Source organism: Lathamus discolor, chromosome 4 (genome assembly GCF_037157495.1).
Source record: "Lathamus discolor isolate bLatDis1 chromosome 4, bLatDis1.hap1, whole genome shotgun sequence".
NCBI lineage: Eukaryota > Metazoa > Chordata > Aves > Psittaciformes > Psittacidae > Lathamus > Lathamus discolor.
This window is the reverse complement of record NC_088887.1, coordinates 120,497,874-120,511,069: the sequence shown is the minus strand read 5'-3', so window position 1 is coordinate 120,511,069 and position 13,196 is coordinate 120,497,874.

The following is a 13,196-nucleotide window of genomic DNA, read 5'->3' as shown; positions in this document are numbered from 1 at the left end:
GTGATCCCGCCTTTCCGCTCAGCCCGCCAATGGGACTGCGCGGCGCCGACCTATCGTCCCGCCCCCCACTCGCTATTGGGCCAGGCGTTGCCGTGGCAGCGCCGTTACCCCCCCGCCCACCGGGTGGGCCTGGGGCCTAGGTGTGAGCGGGGGCTGCCGGTGGCGGCCGCTGGGTCCGCGGGGAGCGGTCCCTGCCGCGGGGAAGCGGAGAGCGGGGGCCGCCGGCGGCCCCGCACCGGGGGGATCGCGAGCTGCGCAGCACTCGCGCAGGCCTATCGGCGGAGCGCGGCCGTGGCCTCCTGAAGGGTGGCGGTGCCCCAGGGCAGGGACCCCTCCCACTGGAGCAGCTTGCTCCAAGCCCCTGTGTCCAACCTGGCCTTGAGCACTGCCAGGGATGGGGCAGCCACAGCTTCTCTGGGCACCCTGTGCCAGCGCCTCAGCACCCTCACAGGGAAGAGCTTCTGCCTAAGAGCTCATCTCAGTCTCCCCTCGGGCAGGTTCAAGCCATTCCCCTTGGCCTGTCAGCACCTGAACCTTTTAGTTGGTCACACCACTGTTCATAGGTCTCAACAGAGCCTTTTCACTTCAGTAATAGGACTACTGCAGTCAAAAGTAACAAAACCTGCCCTTGATCACCAGATTTGCTCGAATGAAGTTAACTTGCTGGCAAACCATCTTAAGGGATAGCCATTCCCTCCCCGCACTGTGCTTTACTTGCTAACTGTGGAGAAGTGTTGGCATTTGAAAGTGGGTCATTGGCAAACGCTTCTTTGAGATACACTTCGGAAAGCACATTCTATGAAAATATATTTAAAATGAAAAATACATATGTATAGTATATATGTATAGTAAGTATGAATATAAATATGTATGTATATAATTGTAAACATAGATATAGATACATAGATATAGATATGTGTGTATATATATACATTCTGCAAGTATAGGAGAAATATAGCAAACATGGAGACCTAGCAAGTTTCTGGTAAAAACAGCTGTTTGCCATTTCATCTGGATAAAAACATTGGTTTCCGTGTCTCTATTTATATTCTCATTCTGAAAACAGGTTCAGACCAGCGAAGAGGGGACAGGAAACTCACCAGCATCTTTTGTTTGCCCATTGAATTGTGTGTTCATGTTTGTTCCTGCAAGCCTCAACTTTGTACACACCACTTCGCCTTGCCACTGTGTCACCACGAGATAAGCAAATGAAACTCGGGTTTGTGGCTGGGACTGGCCGAAGCTGGGACTGACTTTTCCTGAGTGTAAATATCTGCCTGCTATTTGCAGACACGCTGTCCAGGAGGAATATTATGTACCAGGAATCGTGCCATCGTGTAAATACAGTTCAATTGGCAAACCCAGCACATATGGTTCTGCTCCAAGGGGAAGAATGTGAGGGTGGGGGAACGTAGCTCCTCCTCCAATGACTATATTTGTCAGTTGGAATGCTTGTTCATACTAATTACAGGAGCAAAACCAATAATACGAGCAAAACTGCCTGGAGAGGATGTCATGTGGTCCCCGGCCACCCTCAAAACCAGATTTGCTGTTTACTAATCAGCAAAGGACAGGGCCCGATGCAAGGTGAAGCAGTTTGCTACCCTCCAGAGCACACCCGGCTCCCTGACACTGAGCACATCCTACGTGCCTGAGCAGATCCAGTGTTTTAGCATGTTATTAGTTCATCTTCACTAGTCTTCATATGTAGACAAGGTCCAAAGGCTGTTAGAAGTTGCCTGTGTGGCCCCCATGCTGGTGAGTTTTAGGAACACTCCATGCTCTAATCAATGCTTGAAACAGCTCAACTAGATGATCTTAAGGTCCTTTTCAACCCTAACTGTTCTATGATCCTATGATTCTGTTAGGAGTGGCGCAGAAATTAGTGTAGGGCCTGTCCTGGGTTCTCTAATGAAAAGTTGCTTGTAGCAGGAATTGTAACAGCAATATGTGCAGAGGACGGAGTTACCAGCTCTGCGGACCTAACATAGGCAGCATGGCCAGCAGGTCAAGGGAGAGGATTCTCCCCTTCTGCTCTCGTGCAACCCTCCCTGCAGTCCTGCATCCAGCTCTGGGGCAACAGCACAAGAGGGACACGGAGCTGTTGGAGTGAGGCCAGAGGAGGCCACAGAAATGCTGCGAGGGCTGGAGCAGCTCTGCCCTGGAGCCAGGCTGAGAGAGCTGGGCTGGGTCAGCCTGGACAAGAGAAGACTCCTTAAGGGAAGACCTTAGAGCAGCTCCAGTGCCTAAAGGGGCTGCAGGAAACCTGGAGAGGGGCTTTGGACAAGGGCCTGTAGGGACAGGCCAAAGGGAATGGCTTTAACCTGCCCGAGGGGAGACTGAGATGAGCTCTTAGGCAGAAGCTCTTCCCTATGAGGGTGCTGAGGCGCTGGCACAGGGTGCCCAGAGAAGCTGTGGCTGCCCCATCCCTGGCAGTGTTCAAGGCCAGGTTGGACACAGGGGCTTGGAGCAAGCTGCTCTAGTGGAAGGGGTCCCTGCCCGTGGCAGGGGGTGGAACTGGATGAGCTTTAAGGACCCTTCAACCCAAACCAGGCTGTGATTCTATAATTCTATGACCTATGCCTGCAGAAGCCCGCTTCTTCCATGTGTTCTTGAAACCACCTCTATCAAAAGCATATCTTGGCTGAAGTCATTACTTAGAGATGATTCTGGTACAGATATGTCCCACCGCTTCTTATCCCAGTTAACATAGCTCTCAGTTGCTTGGGTTTGTTTTCTTTCTAGATGCAGCCAGGGTTTTTGCTGGATAAAACCCACTAAAAAGCTGCTAGACCAGACATACGTGGAGCGCACTTGACTTGAGAATCACCAGCAACTGATCATTAAAGCAGTTTTCCTGAAGGGCTATGAAATTATAGTACTACATGAGAAGATACATCGAGATAAGAGGTCCTTCAGGAACTTACTACATTCCAAAGCATTTGTAGTTGTACTTGAGAATACTCGTGTTTATGCTTGAGCTGAATTTTCCTGGGGAGTTCAATAATATTCCTTTAAACTGTTCTATAGCTGGGCCAGGATAGAAAAAACCCCAGGATCTCTCCACACCCAGAAATGTTCTTGCTGCTTTTCATTCTGGAAAGCTCAAAAATGAATTGAAAATGCATCCTCTTTGACACGTTTGGAGAAGAAAAACAGACACTAAAGAAACAATCACAGTGTAGGTATTTAACTATTGGCTTAATGAGATGTAAATTACCCCTCTGTATGTGAGCTGAAGTCCTTTGTTCTCCTGCAGAGATTCACTTCAGGAAGCAGACAGTGTTTCACTGTGGGCCGCCCAAAGATGAAAAGCTTTATACTCCCGTCAAGCCTTCAGAGCAGCTCTGCTGTCATCAGCCTCGCACTCCTCAGTAGCTGATATGTGGAGCAGCCTCGACGAGAGAGTTTGCCAAGGTAGCTACAGAAGAGCTGGTAACCCCTGCCTAGAGATGGGATCCCATTTAAATCACTTTAATAACTAAGTATTACTTATATCAGAACGGAGAAAGATGTTTTGCTGTTGAAACTACACCTGCAGGTTTCACCAGCAAAGCTGTATTGATGGTGAATGTTGTAGTCCTGGCATTGCTAAATCAGGCCAGCTTTTAGATATAAACCAAGACTCCATTGCCCACCAGTCAGCTTACTCCTTGTGCAGGTTACACAAGTAGTATGCAGCTTCCCTCACTCTTATTCATATTTAGATCTGTACCTTGGTGACCTCTGCACAAATAAGCTAAGCCTTTTCTAACTGGATTATCTCCTGTTTCGAGCTAAGCACCCAGGTTACTCTGAATGTGGAGAGCCTGGTCTTGTTCCTCAGGTCACAATGTAGGAAACATTGGAATTACAGACTTGGGAAAGCGCAGAAAGTTCAGTTTACTCTTCCAGTGCCTGGTGGTGAATAGAGCATGAGGAAAAAGCCATCTACTAACATTTCTGTACATAGTAAATTCTGCATATTGTATCTTCTGCAATATGGGTTGGGTTTCACAGCCTCAGAAATTCTTAAGCTGAGTATATTTAGTAAAATATCATTTAATAATTGGGAACAATTCAAACACTGACATGCTGAAAAGTATGTTGAGTGTGTCTAGACAAATGTACTAACCTATATTGCCCTGCAAGAGAGTCTGACAGCTTGTAATTTGTGTAGCATTTTAATTGTGATGGCTTCATCCTTACAAGAAGGCAGACAGACTACGAACAGCAGCAAGCCAGGATCAAAGGCTAAGGATAGATAAGGAAGAAAGTGTTGAATCCACATGTTCCTACCTTTGTCAATCTACACCAAATACCATGGCATAAAACCAGATCTCTTCAGTATTTTGGACAACATGATCAAATCATTTGGTCTGTAGATACAGCACCCAAAGTTGTGACAGTAGGGAACCACATATTTGTTTATACTGACTGTGAATAGCTGGGCTGACTGCAGCAGCTGGTGTTCCCGGAGCTAAAGACTTGCTGAGTTCCCACAAAGGCTTCTGTAATCCTTCAAACCCCTGTGGTGTCACAGTGAGATTGTTACAGGTACCTAAGCTGACGTGCCACCAGCTCGCCTTCTGAAGTGACATCTTGGTGGGCCTTGAAGACTGGAGGACTCAAAACCCAGATATGTTTTACCCTGGCACTTGTGTGTCATCTTCAGCTCCCCAGCAGGTATCTGTTACTGTTCTGTGTTACCCGTGCCTGGGCGATGTTTTGCTGGGCAAGGTTCTGGGTAGCTACAGAAACTGTCTCTGCAGAGCCATTCAATCATAGAATCGTGCATTCATGGAATAGTTTGGGTTGGAAAAGGCCTTAAAGCTCATCCAGCTCCAAGCCCCTGCCATAGGCAGGGACACCTCACACTAAACCATGTCACCCAAGGCTCTGTCCAGCCTGGCCTTGAACACTGCCAGGGATGGAGCACTCACAACCTCCCTGGGCAACCCATTCCAGTGCCTCACCACCCTCACAGTGAAAAACTTCTTGCTTATTTCTAACCTGAACTTTCCCTGTTTCAGTTTGAACCCATCACCCCTTGTCCTATCACTACAGTCCCTGATGAAGAGTCCCTCCCCAGCACCCCTATAGGCCCCCTTCAGGTACTGGAAGGCTGCTATGAGGTCTCCACGCAGCCTTCTCTTCTCCAGGCTGAACAGCCCCAACTTCCTCAGCCTGTCTTCATACGGGAGGTGCTCCAGTCCCCTGATCATCCTCATGGCCCTCTTCTGGATTTGCTCCAGCAGCTCCATGTCCAGCCAGGCTCTAGTGACAAGACTCATGCTCTCAGCAGGAACATAAATAATTCACATTCCTGCTGGGCTGCTCTCTGTGCCTTCCTTACCAGCAGGCTGGCAGCTCAAAGGAAAGCAGCCGTGATGAGCTGCAACTCTTACCTAGAGTTAAAGGCAGGTTTACTGAGGCAGACTGTGTTTTCAATATATTTTGTTTCAGAACCCTGTTCTTTTTGAGAGGGACAACACCAGCAGCCTCTCTGATAACTGCTTTTAACAAAGATAACAGTCTTCACTGAGCTAAACCCACTCCTATCACATCACATCACACTCCACCAGTTGTCCCTCGCTGCAGTGCAGCCACCAAGCAGGCAGCTGGCTTTCTGACTGATAAAGCACACAGTCACATAGCACCATGGAATTAACCTGGAAAACATCCCCTGGTGCTTTGGATTTGCCTGAATGTCTCTACCTCTGGGTAGCAGCAGATGTTGGCACAGGTCACTGGGTAACCGTAAGTGAAGGACTCCCAACATTTAGGCTCTGTTTATGCATGGTGTGGAACTGTTGTTAACTTCATGTTAAACTGTGTGACTACTAAAATACTTCTTCTTTACTGTGAGGGTGGTGAAGCCCTGGCACAGGCTGCCTAAAGAAGTGGTAGATGCTCCATCCCTGGCAGTGTTCAAGGCCAGGTTGGACGGGGCTTGGAGCACCCTGCTCTAGTGGAAGGTGTTCCTGCCTGTGGCAGGGGTTTGGAACTGAATGAGCTTTAAGGTCCCTTCCAGCCCAAACCAGTCTGGGATTCTGGGATTCTACATACAAATTCAAGAGGATTCCCTCTGTACGTGTTGTAACCCCTTCTCACTCTTGACTTTTCCTGTCTATGTAAACTATCGGTCCAGTATTTAGTCTATCCCACTCTCAACCACCCTTTTGCTGTTCAGATCTGGGAATTCAACTCTTCCTTCTGCAAGAGTAACATCCCCTTTTGCAAGTATTTTCAATGAATATGGAATGGATGTTGATAAATATGGGCTAGACATCAATGAATATGGAATGGAAGAGAGTCCACAGGAGTGTTTGGGTGAGCCAAGTTCTCGTCCACCTTTAGCAAGTCTATCACCCAAGAACTTTGTGAGTAAATTCCATGTAGTTAAATGCTATTTAGGTTGTGTTTAATGTGACTATAGCTATCCTGGCCTCTGCTCAAGTCATGGACTGACCTTTCTGCTATGTTACAGGGCGGACTGGTAAGAAGCACACTGTAGTGTATGTAACCCATGTAAAAATAAAGAAGTCCTTCAGCACCTACATGTCATTTATCTTCTTTGGTCGTCAGCTGCATCTGCTGGAGGTGCCAGATCGCTATGCTGGGAGCTGCCACACACATTACAGCCCCTCCTGCCTCCCCTGCCCCATCTCAGCCTGCAGGTCTGGTTTGGGGAATCCCTGCCCAGAGCAGGCGGGTTGGAACTGAGTGATCTTAAGGTTCCCAAACCATTCTGTGATTCTATTGTAACTGTGACCTTCACAGTTTTGCTGGGTCAGCACATTTCAACCATGTATTTTCTATTCCATCATAGAATCATAGAATAGTTAGGGTTGGAAAGGACCTCAAGATCATCCAGTTCCAAACCCCCTGCCATGGGCAGGGACACCTCACACTAAACCATCCCACACAAGGCTTCATCCAACCTGGCCTTGAACACCGCCAGGGATGGAGCACTCACAACCTCCCTGCACAACCCATTCCAGTGCCTCACCGCCTAACAGGAAAGAATTTCCTCCTTATATCCAATCTAAACTTCCCCTGTTTAAGTTTTAGCCCGTTACCCCTTGTCCTGTCACTACAGTCCCTGATGAAGAGTCCCTCCCCAGCATCCCTATAGACCCCCTTCAGATACTGGAAGGCTGCTATGAGGTCCCCACGCAGCCTTCTCTTCTCCAGGCTGAGCAGCCCCAACTTCCTCAGCCTGTCTTCATACGGGAGGTGCTCCAGTCCCCTGATCATCCTCGTGGCCTCCTCTGGACTTGTTCCAGCAGTTCCATGTCCTTTCTATGTTGAGGACACCAGAACTGCACACAATGCTCCAGGTGAGGTCTCACAAGAGCAGAGTAGAGGGGCAGGATCACCTCCTTCGCCCTGCTGGTCACGCTCCTTTTGATGCAGCCCAGGATACGGTTGGCTTTCTGGGCTGTCAGCGCACACTGCCAGCCCATCTGCGTTGTTAGTGAAAGCATTGAACAAACGAGGACAGACCCATGTAGCCACCCTTCTGGGTTGAAAATCTATGAAACAAGATTTGTGCTGACCCTGTTGGAATTTCAGCTCCTTTGTTTATGAGACTGCACCACGAGACACAAATTACACTGATTTTTGTCAGTGCAGGGATCTGATACCTACAGCTTTTGCTTATTGCTGAGTTGTTAGTCTATCATAGGAAGAACTCTGATTGCTGTTTCTGCCTGATGGATCTGCTCCTCTCCTTGTTATTTTCCTAATGCTTACAAATAACTTTTTATCTGCTCCAGATTGAAGGACCTGACAGTGGCTGGTCTTCAATTGGTTAGTTCTAAAGACCAAACCCATCTGATGCTACTTCTTACTGATAGTATTAAAGTCAACCATCTTACATTAACCCACTAGAGGTGCTGGAAGTGATGTACATAAGGAGTTTGCAGCCTGCGCAACTCCTGACAGTGATCCAGGATCCGACTGGCAGAGAAGCATCTGATTCTTGCTCTAACACTGGAAAACCAACTGGCAAGGGGAACACAGAGCTCTGGAAAAGGAGAAGCTGTTCCTTCACATCTTTATGGAAGCAGCTCGAGAGGAAGCCCTCCCTGCAGGTGCATTGCTCTGTTCTGCCTCTGAATCACTGATAAGTATTCTCTGAGTACAGTTACACAACCAGTTTTGCACCAGCCCTGTATAAGTTTCAGCTGCTTTGCTTATGGGACTGTTATGGGAGGCAAAAGCCCTGCCAAAGGGGACACTGTGAGTGCTTTTTTCCTCTCCAAGTATCTTCGTACCCGTACAAGAACGTCGCCCATCAGAAAATGGTTTGACAAGGGCCTGTAGGGACAGGCCAAAGGGAATGGCTTTAACCTGCCCGAGGGGAGACTGAGATGAGCTCTTAGGCAGAAGCTCTTCCCTGTGAGGGTGCTGAGGCGCTGGCACAGGGTGCCCAGAGAAGCTGTGGCTGCCCCATCCCTGGCAGTGCTCAAGGCCAGGCTGGACACAGGGGCTTGGAGCAAGCTGCTCTAGCGGAAGGTGTCCCTGCCCGCGGCAGGGGTTGGAACTGGATGAGCTTTAAGGTCCCTTCCAACCCAATCACTCTGTGATTGTATGAATGAGATGCAAGGTGGTTTTCCCTGAAGCCAGTAGATAAGGTAGGTGGTGGTCTTTCTTTCTAGCTCTTCAGTTAGGTTAGGGGGAAGCTCCATTAACTGAGTTTGATGCTTTCCCTCAAGGCATTTTTCTGGGATGAAATGTTGTGATTATTGGCGAAAGCCTTTTTCACTTTCCTGGAAGTGTTAACTTTGGGGGTTCAGCTTACACTAACAAGCCTGAGAGCCTCATATTGTGGTGAAAAGTCTTTGTGTGTGTACTGGATTGCTAAGGGTTTCCAGCATTTCCCCTGAGAAGGGCAAATCTGTTCTCGGGATGGTGTTTTAATGCTTAACACCACTGTGTTCCAGCAACGTTAACACTCATGGGACTCTGAGTAGAGGCAAAGCAGAGCCCCTCTCTTTTCCCATTGCCATGTGGGAGATGCTGGCACTGCTCAGCATCTCCCTCCTAACACAACTCATCTCTCCCCATTCCACCCTTCACAGCCCTCCTGTATAAGATAATGTAAATATCAAACCACATTGGACCAGACTCCGAGGCCACACACACTGAGTAACTGTACAGAGAGTGGGGGCACTGCAGCACTATCAGCACATCACCTCTTGCTATCCAGAACAGCCTCTTCCCTGATTCCTCAAACAGGATTTTCCTGTTGCCGTGGGTGGGCTGGATGGTTTAAGTGCAGCCTGACTCTTCCTCCTGCTATGATTGTAATTGTCTCCCAGAGATCTTTACGGATATTGAGTAAGGAGGCACAAACCTGCTCAGCCAAGTGAGCAACCACCCCCCCCCAACCCTTTGTAGTAAGGAACAGTTTTTGACTTCAGCCTATTTTGTACCTTGTAAGAAGATTAAAGAGACCAGGTGACTGCTTTACTCCATTTCATGTCAGGCATATTACACATAGCTTCATCTTATACAGAGCCAGAGCAAGCAGAAGGACGATTATGCAGCTTTTATGCTACTCTTGAGGACTTCCATGCTGGAATGCCCTGTCAGCATCCCTCTCCAGAGGATTCCCAAAGCTTCATTGCTGCATACACACACCACCAGCCACGGTTCTTGGGGAAAAAACATCCTATTTTGGTTGTAGCAGGGTAATTACTTCAATATAAGAAGAGGAAGGCTACCTTAGCTGTGCTGCAAAGGGTTTGAGGAGGTGGAAGATGTCCAGATGTGATGGGACATGCAAAGCCATGGCACCACTGCAGACCCTGCCTGAGGGCCGGATGAACTAGAGCTTCCTTCATCCATGGCCTGGGTGGATCCTGCTCATCACATCAGTGCAACAGTGGCATACTGGAGGGCACAGAGAGTATGGCTTTGAAAGGGAGGCCCTGCAGCAGATCTGTGCCTGACAGCTGCTCTACAAGGGAAAGGGATAAAAGCACAGTGATTTCTTCATGTACTGGTGGTGCCTAAAGCCCTCACCTTCCCAGCGGAGCCCCAGGAGTGCTGAACTGAAGTGTAATCATATTCGTATTCCACAGCAGTAAATCAGTTCTCTGGCTGACCTATTCAGAGAAGTACTCACAGTGCTCTTCTTCAAGACCATCATGAAGTCCTGGGCTAATTCCCAAGTGCTTTCACAATCCATTGGCCTGAGCTGTTAGTAGGGAAGAGACTCCAGCTCCAGTCTATCTGCATGCTGTATGGAGGTACAGCTGGCTAATAGCCCTATCTTTGCAGCACTGTTTGTCCAAAAAGTACTTCCAGGGAATAACATCCATCACAAACAATCTGTAATGAATTAGCAAACTGTTCCCTTCACATTGGGAGCAGCTGGTGTGTTGGGATATAGTACGAGAATCACCATTTGGAGATGTGCTGAGTGAGGCAGGAACTGGGACAGGTTACTGGCCCGGCCATGGTCAGTTCTTGCTTTGAGTTGGGTTTATATGAGACAAGAACATGTTTGGGTAGCTTGGTGTAATTGTAAGCATGTTTAGGCAAAGGGTGAAAGTCTTTGATTTCTGTGTCTAATAAGGACAGTGAAAAGACCTAGAATCTAGCCCCATAGCAAACCTGACCCAATAATCCATATATATATATGCATCATATATGATATACATATATATGATACGTATCATATATACAATATATATATTCTATATTTTATACGATTCAGGCTGCAGTTTCAGTTAAGTCAGTAAACTAGCAGACTCACATTATCCATCACCAAGTTAACACAGCAGATAACCAGAATACACACTTACTGGCGAGCTGGTGAACCGCAGCAGAGCCAGCACTAAGCAGGTACATACCAAGGTTGCTCAAATAAACCCTTTTTAGACTTTATCTGCTGTTTCTTCCTGTTCTTGTTTCTGCTTTTGCCCTTTCCCTGCTCACTGCTTCCATTGCAGGAATACGGAAGAACATGGGTCCTCTTTGTTTCACTTGCACTATGTATAACACTGCAAAAACAACACAGCTAGCACATATATAAGTAGAGGAGCAGCAAATACACTTTGTTCAAGTTGTTCATCTGTTATGACGGGCCTCGTGCTGCAAACTGTGCCAAGACAAGAGCATTTAAAGGGCACAAATCAGACTGGTTACTACAGCCCAAGTTAGCTCTGCTGAGGTGCTTTATGAGCCGTTCTCCTTTGCCATGCCCTTTTATTGCTCTCTGCCTCTGTACTCAGCTTGGGTGTAAACGTGAGTGATCAGGAGAGCAACCTGACGCTTCCAGGCCAATGTTTAGCAATGGGTTGATATTCAGATCACTGTGGTGTGCAATCTACTCTTGCCTTGTGAGTGTGCAAATCAATACTCCAAGGACAGGGCAGGGAACACTGTTTTCAGCAGTTAAGTAGGGAATTCACATTATGCAAGATACCTGCAGGTAGATACCTCCTCATTTTGAGGGCAATAAATGTATATAATGAAATTAGCACCCTGGTAGAATCAGCAGAGCTTTGAGGTGCACCTACCTCCAGCTTTCACTTGAAACCAATGTCTCAAAACACAAAGCTCTCCACTTCAGAAACCAGATTCTGTTCAAGCATAAAGGAATGCTTAAAACTAAAAGAGAGAACACTTCAAGTGAGGCAGAACAGAAACAGAGCATTTCTAAATTAACTCCTTGCAGGGCAGGTTCTTTCTTTCAGATGCTTCTCTCTGTCCCATCCTACTCTGTGGATGGTTCATAACTCACTGTGCTTCACTGCACCAATGAAAAGCGTCTCACCCCCTTCCCATGGATCCAGCCATGGCTGCAGCATCCAACACAGACAGAGGCATCCTTCTTTCCTGGTGCCACAACAACACCCTATGTGCTTTATTATAGACCATGTTACAGGAATAGGAACTGCTCCTTCAGGCTGAGGAGGAGGCGGCCCTTTGGCCCTGCAGCAGCTGGGGAGATGCTCTGTGTGATTGCCTGCTTTGCCCTGCTTCAAACTGCCTGTGGGTGTCCATTATAGGGGAAGATATCTGGCACTTCTGTATCTCGTGTTGACTTATGTGGGTAAATGAAGGCACGCCAGCAAGCCCATAACTCATCTTTATAGACAGCCACATTGCCAGTGGTGCAAGATAGCAATCTACCACAGTCATTTTATCAGGGATGGGTAATCTAAGGGATGCACGCAGTCCCTTTAGAGGCAGGCTCAAGAGGTGATTTCACAGCAGAGCTTCTGTGTGCCTTCACAGCTTGTGATCCAGGTTGTGGTGTGATGAGACAAACACATCTTGTGTCCCGTCCCATGTGTGGGTTGCATAGAAGGGGTGAATGCACAAACATGAGTCTCTCAAAGCACATCACTTACCTAGTTTACTTACAGTCTCACCAAACTGATTAAAGACAAAGCAATGCTCTATATGTTACATAGTTTAGCCTGCGGTTTCAGTTCAGTCAATAAATGAGCAAATTCAAACTACCCAGTCACGAGTTCACCAATTCAGATTATCCTGCCCCGACATGACCAAGTTTGCATGGCAGGTAAATGGATAATGAAAGAAGTACTTCTTTTATTTTAACCTTATCTTAGGATTTCATGGAGCTCTGGTTGTCTTTTAACCAGAAAACCCCAGCTACTGTTTAGCCAATACATTATTGACATAGTTAACATGTCACTGGAGGGCCTTTCTTTACTGGGCATGGGTGGCTGTTGAATATTAAGTGTATATTTTGGTCTTAGGCCAGTTCAGTGATCCAAGCAGACAGAACTGTACCCATGCTCAGCTCAGCAAAGTTCAGTTGTAAAAATGCCTGTACTACATCTTCTTTAAATGCATGCTAGCAGTTCTGTGTTGTACTTGGCCATCTCTGTGCAGTAGCACTGAGTATCTGGAAGCTTTACCATGTAGACAGATGATGGTTGAATCATCTCCAACAGCAGTTTTCAAATAGCACTGGCTTTTTCACTGAGAAGAACATGCCAGTGACAGGGTGCTTTCCATTTATAGTGACTGTGAAAGACAGAGCTCACCCTCTTCTCTGACTGTGGCTTAACACCACAATAAAGCATGGAATCACAGAGTAGTTTTTGTTGGAAGGGACCTTAAAGCTCAGCCAGTTCCAACCCCTGCTGTGGGCAGGGACCCCTTCCACTAGAGCAGCTTGCTCCAAGCCCCTGTGTCCAACCTGGTCTTGAACACTGCCAGGGATG